Source organism: Equus przewalskii, chromosome 12 (assembly GCF_037783145.1).
Source record: "Equus przewalskii isolate Varuska chromosome 12, EquPr2, whole genome shotgun sequence".
Lineage (NCBI taxonomy): Eukaryota > Metazoa > Chordata > Mammalia > Perissodactyla > Equidae > Equus > Equus przewalskii.
The window spans coordinates 30347552-30362590 of record NC_091842.1 but is presented as its reverse complement, the minus strand read 5'-3'; positions in this window follow the sequence as shown (position 1 = coordinate 30362590).

Here is a 15039-nt window from a genome sequence, read left to right as displayed (position 1 = left end):
GTATCTGGCACCAGCTATGTGACTTCAGGAATCTCACTCAACCTCCCTGAGACTGTGTCTTCATCTGTTAGAAAAAAACAGAAGAGGTCGGCCCAGTGGCATAGTGGTTAAGTTCGTGTGCTCCGCATTGGCGGCCCAGGGTTTCGGTTCAGATCTTGGATGTGGACCCACACACCGCTCATCAAGCCATGCTGTGGCAGCATCCTACATACAAAATAGAGGAAGATTGGCACAGATGTTATGTTAGGTCAGTGACAATCTTCTTCAAGCAAAAAGAGGAAGATTGGCAGCGGATGTTAACTCAGGGCAAATCTCCCTCACAAAAAAAAATGGTGTGTGTGTAGGGTTGATAATAAAAGCTGTCTCATAGGCTTGTGATGTGCGCAGAACTTGGTGAAGGGCAAGCTCTCAATCTAATCGCCACTTTTGCTGGACTTTCCCAAACACATTAGACTCACACATTTGTGCCTTTGCATCTGCTGTTCCAGCTGCCTGGCAACCTTTTGCCCTTCACCTAATTAACTCCTATTCATCTCTCAAAACTTAACTCAGATGTCACCTCCTCCAGGAAGCCCCATTTGTCACCCTCTTCATCTAAATCAGTGCTTCTCTGCATTTGTTGCTCACCTCTGTCACGGCACTCTTCACAGATGTCGAGTTACACACATATTTGATTTAAAAAGTGGGGAAAATCATATATTAACAATTGTAGCTTGTTGTAGACAGAACCTAGAAAAATATGGCATCCTCAGGGAAATAAATATAACAAGTTCTTGGTTGAAACCTTTACATTCCTTCTCATGAGGATGTCTCAGTATGTGCTTTGTGGGATGTGGTTTTGAGAACCTAGTAGTTGTTTCTGACCAGAAGGTTCTTTGTTCAAAGAAGCGTGGGGAACACAGGGTTACACAAAGCTGAACAGCTCTCAGAGCTTCTAAGATGCTAACATTCGTAAGGAATCTCCAGGAGGGTGATATATTACGCAGTGGCCACCTGTCTCAGCCCGCAGTTGCTGCCAGCTACAGAGCAACACTTCTTCATGGCTGGACTCCGGCGTCTAGCACAGTCTCTGGAACAGAATAAGTGCTAACAAATATTTGAAAGAGTAAATGTTAAATGAGTATTGCATGGTCCAGAGGGGTCACCTGAGCCCGAATTAGTTCAATGGTAGTAGAAAGAGAGAGGAAGAGAGAGACTATAGGTTAATAAATTTAGATGGACTTAATATCAGCAAGATTTATAGGTCAAGATACAAATTTTCTGGCTTGAATGACTGGCTGGGACAGACGTGTCACCCGCTGCGGTAAGTTTTAGAGGGAAGGGCTTTAATCTGCGGTACTTCTGGGACATTTATTCTCGTGGGGCTGTCCAACAGATAGTTGCATAGATGCATCTGGAAACCTAGACGTGTGAACTTTCAGCCCCTTTTTACTCTTTTTACTGTTCAGTTTAGGTCAACGCTCTTCCAGAGAGTACCTGACCTGCGTAGGCGATGATGGAAAATCGAGGAGGCTAAGATTGGGTTTGTACAGACACGGTAAATATGGATAGGATGCAAGGATTTTGTTTCCTGGGTGGAGCAGTACTGTGGAGCATCCAGAAATATCTGCCCTGTGTGCAAAGGGGTGCTGTTGAATAGATTCGACATGACACAGTCAGGTGACTATAGACCAGCATATAGCAATTGCGTTACGATATGCTAATTTAAGCTATACACAAATCAGGGAGCTTGAATGGACTCTTCTTCTGTTTGTTCAGTTCATCCATTCATTCAACAAACATTTTCTGAGTATCCACCATGCGCCATTCGCTATTCCAGCTCTGATGATTTGAAAGAGTTTAGAGCACATTTCTATTCTGTGGATATCTCGTGTAAACGTGAATTACAATGAGTTGCAGCATGCATTTCTGGTGAGTATAACTTGGATGACATTCCTGGAGGATGGCTTAATCATAGGCGTCAAATGCCTTTGACAATGTGCATATCCTTTGGCTCAGCAATTTCACTTTAAGGAATTCATCCTAAGAAATTGAAGGACATCTACAAAGCTTTAACTGCAAGACCCACCTCACAATTTTCTTGATAATCGCAAGAGGTTGGGAATAACCTGATTGTCTTCAAAACCAAGGAGATTGGTTATGTAAATTATTCTGCAGGCAGCAGGAATACAATGGAGACTTTTAAGTACAAGAGTGGCATTGGATTTATGCGTGTGTGTTTTAAAGATAATTTTAGAAGCAGTGTGGAGAATGGTCTCTAGTGGGGAAAAAAAACAGAAAAGATGGTTTTTGCAATAGTCTGGGTAAAAGATAATGCAGAATTGAGCTAAAGCAAGGCAGTGGGAGTGGAGAGGACAATGGGACTTGGGAGAGATTTCCAAGGTAGAAACAATGGGATTTGTTGACCGACTATGTGAGGGGGAGAGGGTGGAATATTGATGAGTAAGGTACTGGGGATGAATCTGAAATTTCTAATTTAGTTGGAGCAAGTTTGGGGGAAAATATAAGGAGTCTGATTTCGAACATGTTCAGGTTGAGGTTATAAATCCCGTCTCCTGGCTGTTACCATGGTGATTCCTGGAGGGGGAAAGGACAGCTTTGAGAGGTGATGGGGGCTGTGGTTAAGTGTTTGGATTCTGAGACTGGCTGGCTGAGACTGAAGGCAGGTTCTGCTCCTTATTAGCAAGCGGGCTACTCAACCTCTCTGAGCTACAAGCCCCAGTTTCACAGGACACTGTACAGAGTATAGAGTGAAGAAGTGTAAGTCTTGTAAATTGCCCAGAACATAGTAACCACTCAATAAATGCCAGCTCTAAAAACAGAAGGCGCCGTAATAGAGAAAGAGTCCCTGCATGCGCTGGGGATCTTTCTCGGGCTCCCTGGAGACCCTGTACAGCCACGGAGGCTTGGCTCCTCTCATGATAACTTCATGCCCCAGCGTGGCCGAAACACCTGACCCCACTCCTTGGGCACTTAGTACGGAAGTCCCAGCTCCCCGCTCTCTAACAGACGCAGGGTTTCAGGTCCTAAGGCTGGAGCACATATTTCCTCTGCTTCTCTTCTCTCTCTTAAGCCTCCTTTAAGAGCAATACATAGTGTGCTTTCCGGAACTCTCTCTGACTCTATTTTCTCTTCCAAATCCATTTCCCTCTTTTATCAATTTTCCCAAGACTGCTGGATATTTCCAAGAGGTCGGTGGAAATGCACAGGAAAGGGACTGGGGCTGGAGCTGGAGATTGGAAGCTACTGGTGTTGAGGCCACAACCAAAGATAGGTTTCACTAGGAAACAGTGAAGAATGAGAAGAAGATGAAAGGAGACAAACACTGGGGATCCATACGTGGAGGGGGTGAAGGATGGAGAGAGAGCTTGTGAGGCAGAAGGAGAAGGGAGGGCTGGAACAGCAGGAGTGGGCACCAGGAGGACCAGGAGTGAGCAGTGCCCTGGAAGCCAGCTGGGGTGGGAGTTTAGAACAGGGTCTGGCCCACCACGTTATACATTTTTGGAGACATTAAATAGCATGACTACTGAAAAGAAGCTATTGGATAGGCAATAAATAGGCCATCAGGGGAAGCAACTTGCCCAAGGTCATGGGTGGTCTGTCTCAGAGCCCGAGTTCTTCATCACTCTGCTCTAGGGTAATATTTTTTTTACATACCCACTCGAATGTTGGAAGGGTGTCTTGTGTGTTTGTGTGTGTCAGAAACTGACGATATTTCATTGTTATAGAAATGAAACATGAAAACCCAAACTCATACTTATATGCTTAATCCTCTGTTTACTTCTCCCTAAGCCAGGTCTATTGACACATTTGGTCTGCTGTACCCCATCTGTGTTTATTTTAGATGCCTAACAAACGAATCCAGGTTTGTTTTATGAAAGCCATGCCTTCCTAAGACGGGGATCACAGGCTTTACAAACAGAACCAACCAACAGAACACCCCCATTTGGATGAGAGAAGAGAGCTGTGGTAATCTCAATTCTGTGTGTTGGAAGTGTCCGGATCTGCTTTGCATGTGTCCACGACAGCTGTTTTGCAGAACAGTTGACGTGGGGTAGGCTCCTGGACTGTGCGTGACGCATGCAACCTGGTCCAGCTCTTGAGTTTTCTAGGCCTTCTTTGTGAGTCTCTTTTACCGCTTGCTGAGATGTCACGTCTGAAAACTATAAGATATCTACCAACCATCAGTAATGGAAAATGTAATATTGGCTAACACTGACCTCCCTGGAAGGTGTCTGTAAAATTAGGAATATTGTTATGATAAGTGTAATGACTACATAGAGAATTCTATGTTCTAGGACATATTCTAGAATTTATGTGAGGATGACCTTGATATTTTGATGATTACAGCACAGCACTTAAGCCAAATTTTGACTACAAGTAACCATAGCAATTATGATATTATTAATAACAAATGACATTTATTGAATATTTATTCCATGTCGTGCGCTGTGCTAAGCATGTTACATAGTTAACCCCATTTTACAGGAAAGGAAACTGCCTCTTGGAGAGCTTTAGTGGTTGATATAAGGTGTTACGGCTACCAAGCATGGAGTCAGGTCTTCACTCAGCCAGCCGGGATCCTAATGTCTGGAACTTTCTTTTCTGAATCTTAAAATGAATATTTCTTTTCGTGTAAATCATAGTTTCTAGAATTCTCAATTTCTAGAAGCAACACTTCTTATATTTCTTTGAGTCACTGGAAGTTTTTTCCCCCTCTGCATTAGGCTTTTCGTTGAAACACAGATAAATTCCTCTCTGGTAGCCCCACGGTTTCTGTCATCACAGTGTATGACTGACAGACAGCGATTCAGCTGGAATAAAGGCAGAGCGCCATCCTGGGTTTGGGGGGCATTCCATTTAAATGCCTAGTAACTTCTGTCCTTGAAATATTTCTGATTTTTCTGAATGTTTTCCAGGAACCAAAGAGGGATAAGGTCAATAACTGATACACTTTAATAAAGCATTGATCTATTAGGAAAAATTGGAGCTGTTACGAGAGGAGCCCATTTTATGAGAGTAAAAAGCTTGAACCATATGTATGCATATCCATGCCCATACTTTTTCCCTCTCTCCATGATCTAAAATGGAACAAAAGACACGTCACAGGAACAGGAAATAGTCTTTCTGATATTCTTTCATGAGTACATTTGTACATTTGAAACATTTCCTATCCTTGCCAGATATAAAGGATAACTATAGTCCTACTAACATATAGCCTATTTGCTAGTAGCAAAATGGCTAATTCAGGAAAAGCCCATGAGAATGCTGGACAAAGGACATATTAACCGGGAGACAGAAGGGTGGACTGGTGGGGTGATGGCTGGGGAGGTGTTCTAGACTTATTTTTCTGAATCGGGCCCATGCAATGGAGTAACTAACCAGGGGCTTCCTGGATTCACTGTCAGCCACAGGACCCAAGTGATCCCCATCAACACACAAGCTGGAATGGACATCCACCGTCAGGCAGTGCCAAACCCCAGCCAGGACCAGGACAGATCTGTGTGTGGCCAGACCCCAGGAATTCCCTGCCGGCTAGCTGTGTAGGCTGGGCCCCGTCATTTCACTAACTTCACAATAATGTGTTGTGATTTAAGTGTCTAAACCACTCTCAATGTCATTTTTTTGGTAACATATTTAATGAGGTAAAATTCACATACCATCCATATCACCCTTTTAAAGGGTACACTTCAATGGTTTTTAGTATATTCCTAGATTTATGCAACCATCACCACAATCAATTTTAGAACATTTTCACCCGAAAAGCAACCCTGTACCCTTTAGCAGTCACCTGCTTTCTCCTATCATCTCCCAACCCCAGTCCTAGGCAACCGCTAACCTTTCTTTCTCTGCAGATTTGCTATAGATATGCTTTGTCTGTGGATACAGATTCTAGATTTCATATAAACGGAATCATACAATATGTGGTCTATTATGACTGGTGTCTTTCCCTTACAGTGTTTTCAAGATTTATCCATGTTGTAGCATGTATCAGTACTTGTTGCGTTCCTCTTTATTACCAAATGACCTTCCACTGTTAGAGCATGCCACATTATATTTATCTATTCATTAGTTAAGGGGAATTTGGGTTGTTTCCACTTTTTTTGCTATTGCGAATAATGCTGCTGTGAACATTCGTCCACAAGTTTTTGTGTGGATGTATTTTTTCATTTCTCTTGGCTATATACCCAGGAGTGGAATTGCTGGGTCGTATGGTAACCGTGCTTACTCTTTTGAGAGCTGCCACTTCCAAAAGTGACCACCCCCTTGCACATTCCCACTCGCATGTATGCAGGTTTAATTTCTTTACTCAATGTCATTTCAAAAGGTTTCTGTTTTTGGTTTGGAGACTTAATTTGGTAAATTCCCAAAAGGTCAGAACTCAAAACGTCGGCCAGCACAATGTACCACTAATAATAATATCTTGCATACTCGTATTGAGACCCTCCTATGTGCTGGCATGCGTTATCTCATTGAATGGGCACAGCAGTCCTCTGGGATAGATTGTGTCACTAGAATTTTAAAGACGAACAGTGAGGCTCAGAGAGATTGTAACATGTCCCACAGGGTCACACAGCTGGCAGGTGGCCGAGTCAGGGCTAGAACTCAGATCCTCTGTAAGCTCAGTGTCACGTACTTTTGAAATTGTTGACATGCGGGATGAAGTCTCAAATTACCAGGATGATATTGCATTATTTTCCCTTTCAATCAACCTAAATGACAGTTATAAATGAAAGTGTCTTGCACTCACCGCGGCTGCTTTGGCTCTTTGTAATCATCCAGCCTCCTTTCCGTGCTGGCATTCCCAGCAGAGCGAGGCACCGAGCCAGGATGGCAAGCCAGCAGTGGAAGAGTCACTTAATAATTCCACGCAGATGGTTCCTTCAGCCGGTTATTGAACGTGAAGCATCAGCCCCTAACCTAGTGCAAACAGGCAGGGTTCTGGGCACTGCCGTGGTGGGCACGGTTTTGTCCTCCAGGATTTCAGAATCGGATTACTCACACGGAAACGGAACTTATTCATTTCTGAATGAGAAAACAACAGGCGCTCAGTATAGACGGTTGGAAAATTCGGAAAATTCAAAAGGAAAAAAATCTCCTTCCAACCTCCACTCTTAGGAAGAACTACTGTTAATATTTTTCTGTATTTCCTCCTAGTCTTTTCATTTTCCATCCATTAAACACGGTATTTTTTTCTGATTATAAAAGTAATACACATACCTTGTAGGAACACTAGAGAATTCAAACAAAATATTATTATTATCTTGACGTTCATAGATAGTCACTATCAACATATTGGTGTATGTTATTTCAGTATCTTCTTTTATAGGATTTGTGTGCCTAAGTGTGTATATATGTGAACACATAAAATTGGAATGGCACTATTTTTTCATTTAATTTCTACCATCATCATTCTGTGAAATACTTAATATGATTAAGATCACACTATACGCTTGATCTTAACCAAAAGATCAAGAACAGAAGCTCATATTTTATATTACAATTTGTATTCTATTTTCCTTTGACTTTTTTTTTTGCTTGAGGAAGATTGTCCCTGAGCTAACGTCTGTGCCAATCTTCCCCTATTTAGTATGCGGGATGCTGCCATGGCATGGCTTTACGAGCAGTGTGTATGTCCGCCCCCGGGATCCAGGCCTGTGAACCCCGGGGCTGTGGAAGTGGAGGGCGCACACTTACCCACTTTGAGACCAGGTGGGTCCCTCCTCTGACGTTTTGACTAATATTGTGTTGTAATGTTTGTCCCGTGACATTTCAAACTCTTTGTAAGCTCCATTTTAAATGAGCATACTGTCTTACATTGCATACATACCATAGTTTATTTAGCCATTCCTTTTTTTAGGATATTAGGCTTTTCCTAGTTTTCTCACATTTTACATAAACTGTAAGAAATACTTTGTGCATAAGTTTCTAGTATTTCAAATATTTCTTAGGGTAGATTCCTAGGAGTTGAATTGTTGAATCCAATAGGTCTGGCTATTTTTCCTTTGCTTTCTTTCTCTTTTTAAATCATGGAATATTTTGACATAAAGAAGAATAAAGAGAGTAACATGACAAAATCCCTAAACCCACCAACCATCTTTTACTTCAAGGGTTTTACATCCTTTTATTTAATTATTTTTTTAGATTGAGATACAATTTCCATATAGCAAAGGGCACACATCTTAAGTGGTTGTCTCAATGGACATCTACATCTGTCCCTGTATCTATCTACCCATCATCTGTCTGTCTATCTATCACCTACCCATCATCTATCTATCTATCCATCATGGATCCATCCATCATCTATTTCATCTATCTATCTAACCATCATCTATCTGTCTATCATCTCTCTCTCTCTCTCTCTCTATCATCTATCTATCTATCTATCGTCTACCCATCATCTCTCTCTCTCTCTCTCTCTCTATCCATCCATCATCTCTCTAACTGTCTATCTATCATCCATCACCTATCTATCTATCACCTGTATTTATCATCTACATCTATATCCATATCCATATCCACACACATACACACTTGTGGCCCAGTATATTACCAACTAGATCACACCTTTGTGGCATTTCAGCAAGCTCCCCATCATGTAGTTCCCCCTTCAGTACCTCCTTCCTCAAAAGTAACCGCCATTCTGACATTTCTCACTATGGACAAGTTTTGCCTGTTTGTGAACGTCATCTGAATGGCCTCACTCCTATGAACTCTTCTGCATCTGGCTTCTTTTGCTTGACGTTACGTCTGTAAGATTCATCTGTCTTGTTGGTAGTAGTTTGGTCTTTCCCATTGTGGCGGCTATAATCACAAAAATGAAATATAACAAGTGTTAGTGAGGATATGGAGAAAGTGGGTCTCTTACACATTGCTGGTGGAATGTAAAATGGTTTAGTGGCTGTGGAAAACAATTAGCGGTTTCTCAAAAAATTAAACATAGAATTACCATATAACCCAGCACTTCCACTCCTAGGTATCTACTCCAAAGACTTTAAAACAGGCACTCGAACAAATATTTGTATACAAATGTTCATAGCAACACTATTCATAATAGCCGAAAGGTGGAAACAACCCAAAAGTCCATCAATGGATGAATGGATGAACAAACTGTGGTATGTCCATACAATGAAATATTACTCAGCCATGAAAAAGAGTGGAGTACTGATACGTGCTACAATGTGGATGAACCTCAAAAATAGTATGCTAAGTGAAAGAAGCCAGACACAAAAGGTCACATATTGTATGATTCCATTCTTGTGAAATATCCAGGACAGGTAAATCCATAGAGAAAGAAAGGATTGGCGGTTACCAGGGGCTAGAGGGAGAGAAGATATGTGGGATAACTGCTTAATGGGTCTGGGGGCTTCCTTAGTGGATGATGAAAATATTTTTTAGATTTTTTTTTTCAATTATTTTATTGAGGTCACATTGGTTTATAACTGTGTAAGTTCAGGTGCACATTATTATATATCAGTTTCTGTATAGACTACCTTGTATTCACCACCAATAATCTTAGTCTCTATCCATCACCATCCTTAGGTGCCCCTTTACCCCTTTTGCCCACCCCCAACCCTCCTCCCCTCTGGTAACCACGAATCTGTTCTATTTATCCATGTGTTTGTCTGTCTTCCACATATGAGTGAAATCATATGGTGCTTGTCTTTCTCTATCTGGCTTATTTTGCTTAACATAATACCCTCACAGTCCATCCATGTTGTTGCCAATGGGACAATTTTGTCTTTTTTATGGCTGAGTAGTATTCCATTGTATATATACACTGTATCTTCTTTATCCATTCATCAGTTGATGGGCACTTGGGTTGCTTCCATGTCTTGGTTATTGTGAATAATGCTGCAATGAACATAGGATTGCATATATCTCTTTGAATTGCTGATTTCATGCTCTTTGGATAAATACCCAGTAGTGGGATAGCTGGATCTTATGGTATTGCTATTTTCAATTTTTTGGAAAAATCTCCATACTGTTTTCCATAATGGCTGCACCAGTTTGCATTCTCACCAGCAGTGAGTGAGGGTTCCCTTTTCTCCACATCCTCTCCAATATTTGTTGTTTTTGTCTTGGTAATTATAGCCATTCCGACAGGTTAAGGTGATATCTCACTGTGGTTTTGATTTGCATTTCCCTGATGATTAGTGATGTTGAGCATCTTTTCATGTGCCTGTTGGCCATCTGTATATCTTCTTTGGAAAAATGTGTGTTCATATCCTCTGCCCATTTTTCGATTGGGTTGTTTAGTTTCTTTGTTATTGTTGTTGAGTTGTATGAGTTCTTTATATATTCTGGAGATTAATCCCTTGTCAGATATATGATTTGAAATTATTTTCTACCAGTTGGCGGGTTGTCTTTTTGTTTTGTTCATGGTTTCCTTTGCCTTGCAGAAGCTTTTTATTCTGGTGTGGTTCCATTTGCTTATTTTTTTCTTTTGTTTCCCTTGCTTGAGTAGACATGGTATTCACAAAGATGCTGCTAAGGCAAATGTCAAAGAGTGTACTGCCTATATTTCCTTCTAGGAGTTTTATGGTTTCAGGTCTTACATTCAAATCTTTAATCCATTTCAAGTTAATTTTTGTGTATGGTATACACAAAATACTTCTTCCTTCCTTTGCACATGGCTGTTCAGTTTTCCCAATGCCATTTATTGATGAGACTTTCTCCATCGTCTGTTCTTGGCTCTTTTGTCAAAGATTAACTGCCCATAGAGGTGTGGTTTTATTTCCGGGCTTTCAATTCTGTTACATTGATGTGTGTGTCTGTTTTTGTGCCAGTACCATGCTGTTTTGATTACTATAGCTTTGTAGTATATTTTGAAGTCAGAGAATGTGATGCTCCTGGGTTTGTTCTTTTTTCTCAGGATTGCTTTGGCTATTTGGGGTCTTTTGTTATTCCATATAAATTTTAGGATTCTGTGTTCTATTTCCACGAAGATTGTCATTGGGATTCTGATTGGGATTGCATTGAATCTGTAGATTGCCTGAGGTAATACTGACATTTTAAGTATGTTTATTCTTCTAATCCATGAGCAAGGAATATCATTCCATTTATTTAAGTCTTCTTCAATTTCTTTCAATAATGTCTTATAGTTTTCAGTGTATAGGTCTTTCATCTCCTTAGTTAGTTAGATTTATTCCTAGATATTTTATTCTTTCTGTTGTGATTGTAAATGAGATTGTATTCGTGACTTCTCTTTCTGCTAGTTAATTATTAGTATATAGAAACGCAACTGACTTTTGTAAGTCGATTTTGTACCCTGCAACTTTGTTGTAGTTGTTGATTATTTCTAGTAGTTTTCTGGTGGATTCTTTAGGGTTTTCTATATATAGAATCATGTCATCCACAAATAGTGTGAGTTTAAGTTCTTCCCTTCCACTATGGATCCCTTTTCTTTCTTTTTCTTGCCTAATTGCTCTGGCCAAAACATCCAGTACTATGGTGAACAGAGTGGCGAGAGTGGGCACACTTCTCTTATTCCTGTTCTCAGAGGGGTGGCTTTCAGTTTTTCACTGTTAAGTATGATGTTGGCTGTGGGTTTGTCATATGTGGCCTTTATTATGTTGAGGTGCTTTCCTTCTACACTCATTTTATTGAGAGTTTTTGTCATAGAAATGTGTTGGATCTTGTCAAATGCTTTCTCTGCATCTATTGAGATGATCACGTGATTTTTGTTCCTCATTTTGTTAATGTGGTGTATCACTGTATCACATTGATTGATTTGCCAATGTTGAACCATCCCTGTGTCCCTGGTATGAATCCCACTTGATCATGGTGTATGATCCTTTTAATGTATTGCTGTATTCAATTTGCCAATATTTTGTTGAGGATTTTTGCATCTGTGTTCATCAGTGATATTGACCTGTAATTTTCCTTCTTTGTGTTGTCCTTGTCTGGTTTTGGTATCAGGGTGATGTTGGCCTCATAGAATGAGTTAGGAAGCTTTCCGTCTTCTCCAATTTTTTTGGAATAGTTTGAGAAGGATAGGTATTAAGTCTTCCTTGAATGTTTGTCTTGGTAAGTCTCCAGAATTCTCCAGAGAAGCCATCTGGTCCTGAACTTTGGGAGGTTTTTGATTACTATTTCAATCTTTTTACTTGTGACTGGTCTGTTCAGAGTCTCTATTTCTTCTTGATTCAGTTTTAGGAGGTTTTATGAGTCTAAGAATTCATCCGTTTCTTCTAGGTTGTCCAATTTGTTGGCATATAATTTTTCATAGTATTCTCTTATAATCCTTTGTATTTCTGTGGTATCTGTTGTAATTTTTCCTTTTTAATTTTATTTATTTGAGCCTTTTCTCTTTTTTTCTAGTGAGTCTGGCTAAGGGTTTGTCGATTTTGTTTATCTTCTCAAAGAACTAGCTCTTAGTTTCCTTGATCCTTTCTTTTGTTTTTTCAGTCCTAATTTATTTCTGCTCTAATTTTTATGATTTCTCTCCTTCTGCTGACTTTGGGCTTTGTTTGTTCTTCTTTTTCTAGTTCTGTTAGGTGTAGTTTAAGATTACTTATTTGAGATATTTTCTTCTTTGTTAGGTAGGCTTGTATTGCTATAAATTTCCCTGTTAGCACCACTTTTGTGGCATCCCATGAGTTGGTATGTTGCATTTTCATTTTCTTTTGTCTACAGGTATTTTTTTATTTCTCCTTTGAGTTCTTCATTGATCCCAATGGTTGTTTAGGAGCATGTTGTTTAGTCTCCACATATTTGTGACTTTTCCAGCCTTTTTCTTGTGGTTGATTTCTAGTTTCATAGCATTGTGGTCAGAAAAGATGCTTGATATGATTTCACTCTTCTTAAATTTATTGAGACTTGCTTTGTTTTCCAACATATGATCTATCTTTGAGAATGTTCCACATGCACTTGAGAAGAATGTGTATTCTCTGTTTTTGGATGTAACGTTCTGCATATATCTATTGAGTCCCTCTAGTCTAGTATTTCATTTAAGGCCACTGTTTCCTTGTTGACCTTCTGTCTGGATGATCTATCCATTGATGTAAGTGGAGTGTCGAGATCCCCTATTTATTATTATGTTGCTGTCAATTTCTCCCTTTAGTCTGTTAATAGTTGCTTTATATACTTTGGTGCTCCTGACTAGGTTCATATGTATTCATAAGTGTTATGTCCTCTTGGTGGAATGTCCCTTTTATCATTATATACTGCCCTTCTTTGTCTCTCATTGTCTTTTTTATCTTGAAGTCAACTTTGTCTGATATAAGTACGGCAACATCTGCTTTCTTTTGTTGCCATTTTCTTGGAGTATCATCTTCCATCCCTTCACTCTGAGCCTATGTTTGTCTTTAGAGCTGAGAAGTGCTTTCTGGAGGCAGCATATTGTTGGGATGGTGAAAATATTTTGGAACTAGACAGAGGTGGTGATTGTACCACATTGTGAAGGTACAATGCCACTGAATGTTAAAAATGATTAATTTTATATTATGTGAATTTCACCCTAATAAAAATATTTAATGTAGTCAAACATATTAATATTTTTCTTTAAGGTTTGTGTTTTGGGGGGGTCTTAATTAACATATCCTTCCATTGCAAAATAATAAATATTTTCTTCTATATTATTTTACAAATTTTTAAAACTTTGCTTTTCTCATTTAGGTCATTAATCCACCTGGAATTTGTGTGTGTGTGATGGGAAGGATAAGGGTGTAATTTTTATTTTAGTTTTCCATTTGGTTAGGCAAATATCTCAGCACCATTTATTGACTAGTCCATCATTTCTATAGTGATTGATAATGACTCTCTGTCATATATCAACTTTTCAAATATGTGTAGGGTCTATTTTGGGGTCTCAATTTTGTTATTATGTCTTAAGGCTTTAGAATAGGTTTTGATATCTGCTAGTTAAGTGCTTCTTATCTTGTTTATTTTCTTCACCATCGTCTTGCCTATTCCTGGCCCTTTGTTTTTCCATGTAATTTTAGGGTCAGCTTGTCAAAGTTTATTTTTTATTTTATTTTTTACATTTTTATTTTTATTTTTGTTTTTAAAGGTTTTATTTTTTTCCTTTTTCTCCCCAAAGCCCCCCAGTACATAGTTGTATATTCTTCGTTGTGGGTCCTTCTAGTTGCGGCATGTGGGACGCTGCCTCAATGTGGTTTGATGAGCAGTGCCATGTCCGTGCCCAGGATTCAAACCAACGAAACACTGGGCTGCCTGCAGCGGAGCACGCGAACTTAACCACTCGGCCACGGGGCCAGCCCCCAGTTTGATCTTTATTAACAAAATTGGTCCAGAAAAGGATTGGATCAAAATGACGTAGTGATAAGGATTAAAATAAATGTTGTTTTCCATTGCATTGTTTCTAGGGGACTGTAGCCAGTCTAGAAGTCAAAGTTTGTTTGAAAATCCCGTTCTCTAACAAGATTTCAGCTGGAATTGAACTGAATTGTCTTTACCATCCTAATTCTTCTGTACCCTTGAACATGGCATATCTACCGCTTCCTTCCTTTTCAGTTCATTTTTTATATTTCTTAACAGTGCAACGTAAAAACAGTTAATTATTAATTAATTGTCCCAGGTGACATAAAGTAGTGATTTTCTCCTCAATGGTTTTTTTTTTTTTTTGCTATTATGATTATATTCTAAGTTTGATTAATAATGTACAGAAATACTACTATTCTTGTATGTTTATCATGTTTCCAAAAACTTACTCTTATTCATTTTAATAGCTTGTTTGTGGATTTGCTTGCATTTTTATATAGGCAATTATATTGTCTGAAAAAGAGTTTTGTTTCTTCTGTTTCAATTTTATGTCTCATTTATTTTTCTTATTTAACTTGGCTAGGACCTCCCAGAAGTGGGGATTGTGGGCATCCTTGTTTTCTTCCCGACCTTAATGGGGATGCTACCAGAGGTTCAACAGTAAATGTGATGTTTGCTGTTGATTTTTAATAATTATTCTCCAGAAGATTAAGAAAATGATCTTCTATTCTCAGTTTGCTAACGGAAAGATAGACATATGTGACTGCTAATTTTTTTCAAATTATTTTCCTGTGTTCATTAAGATAATAAAAC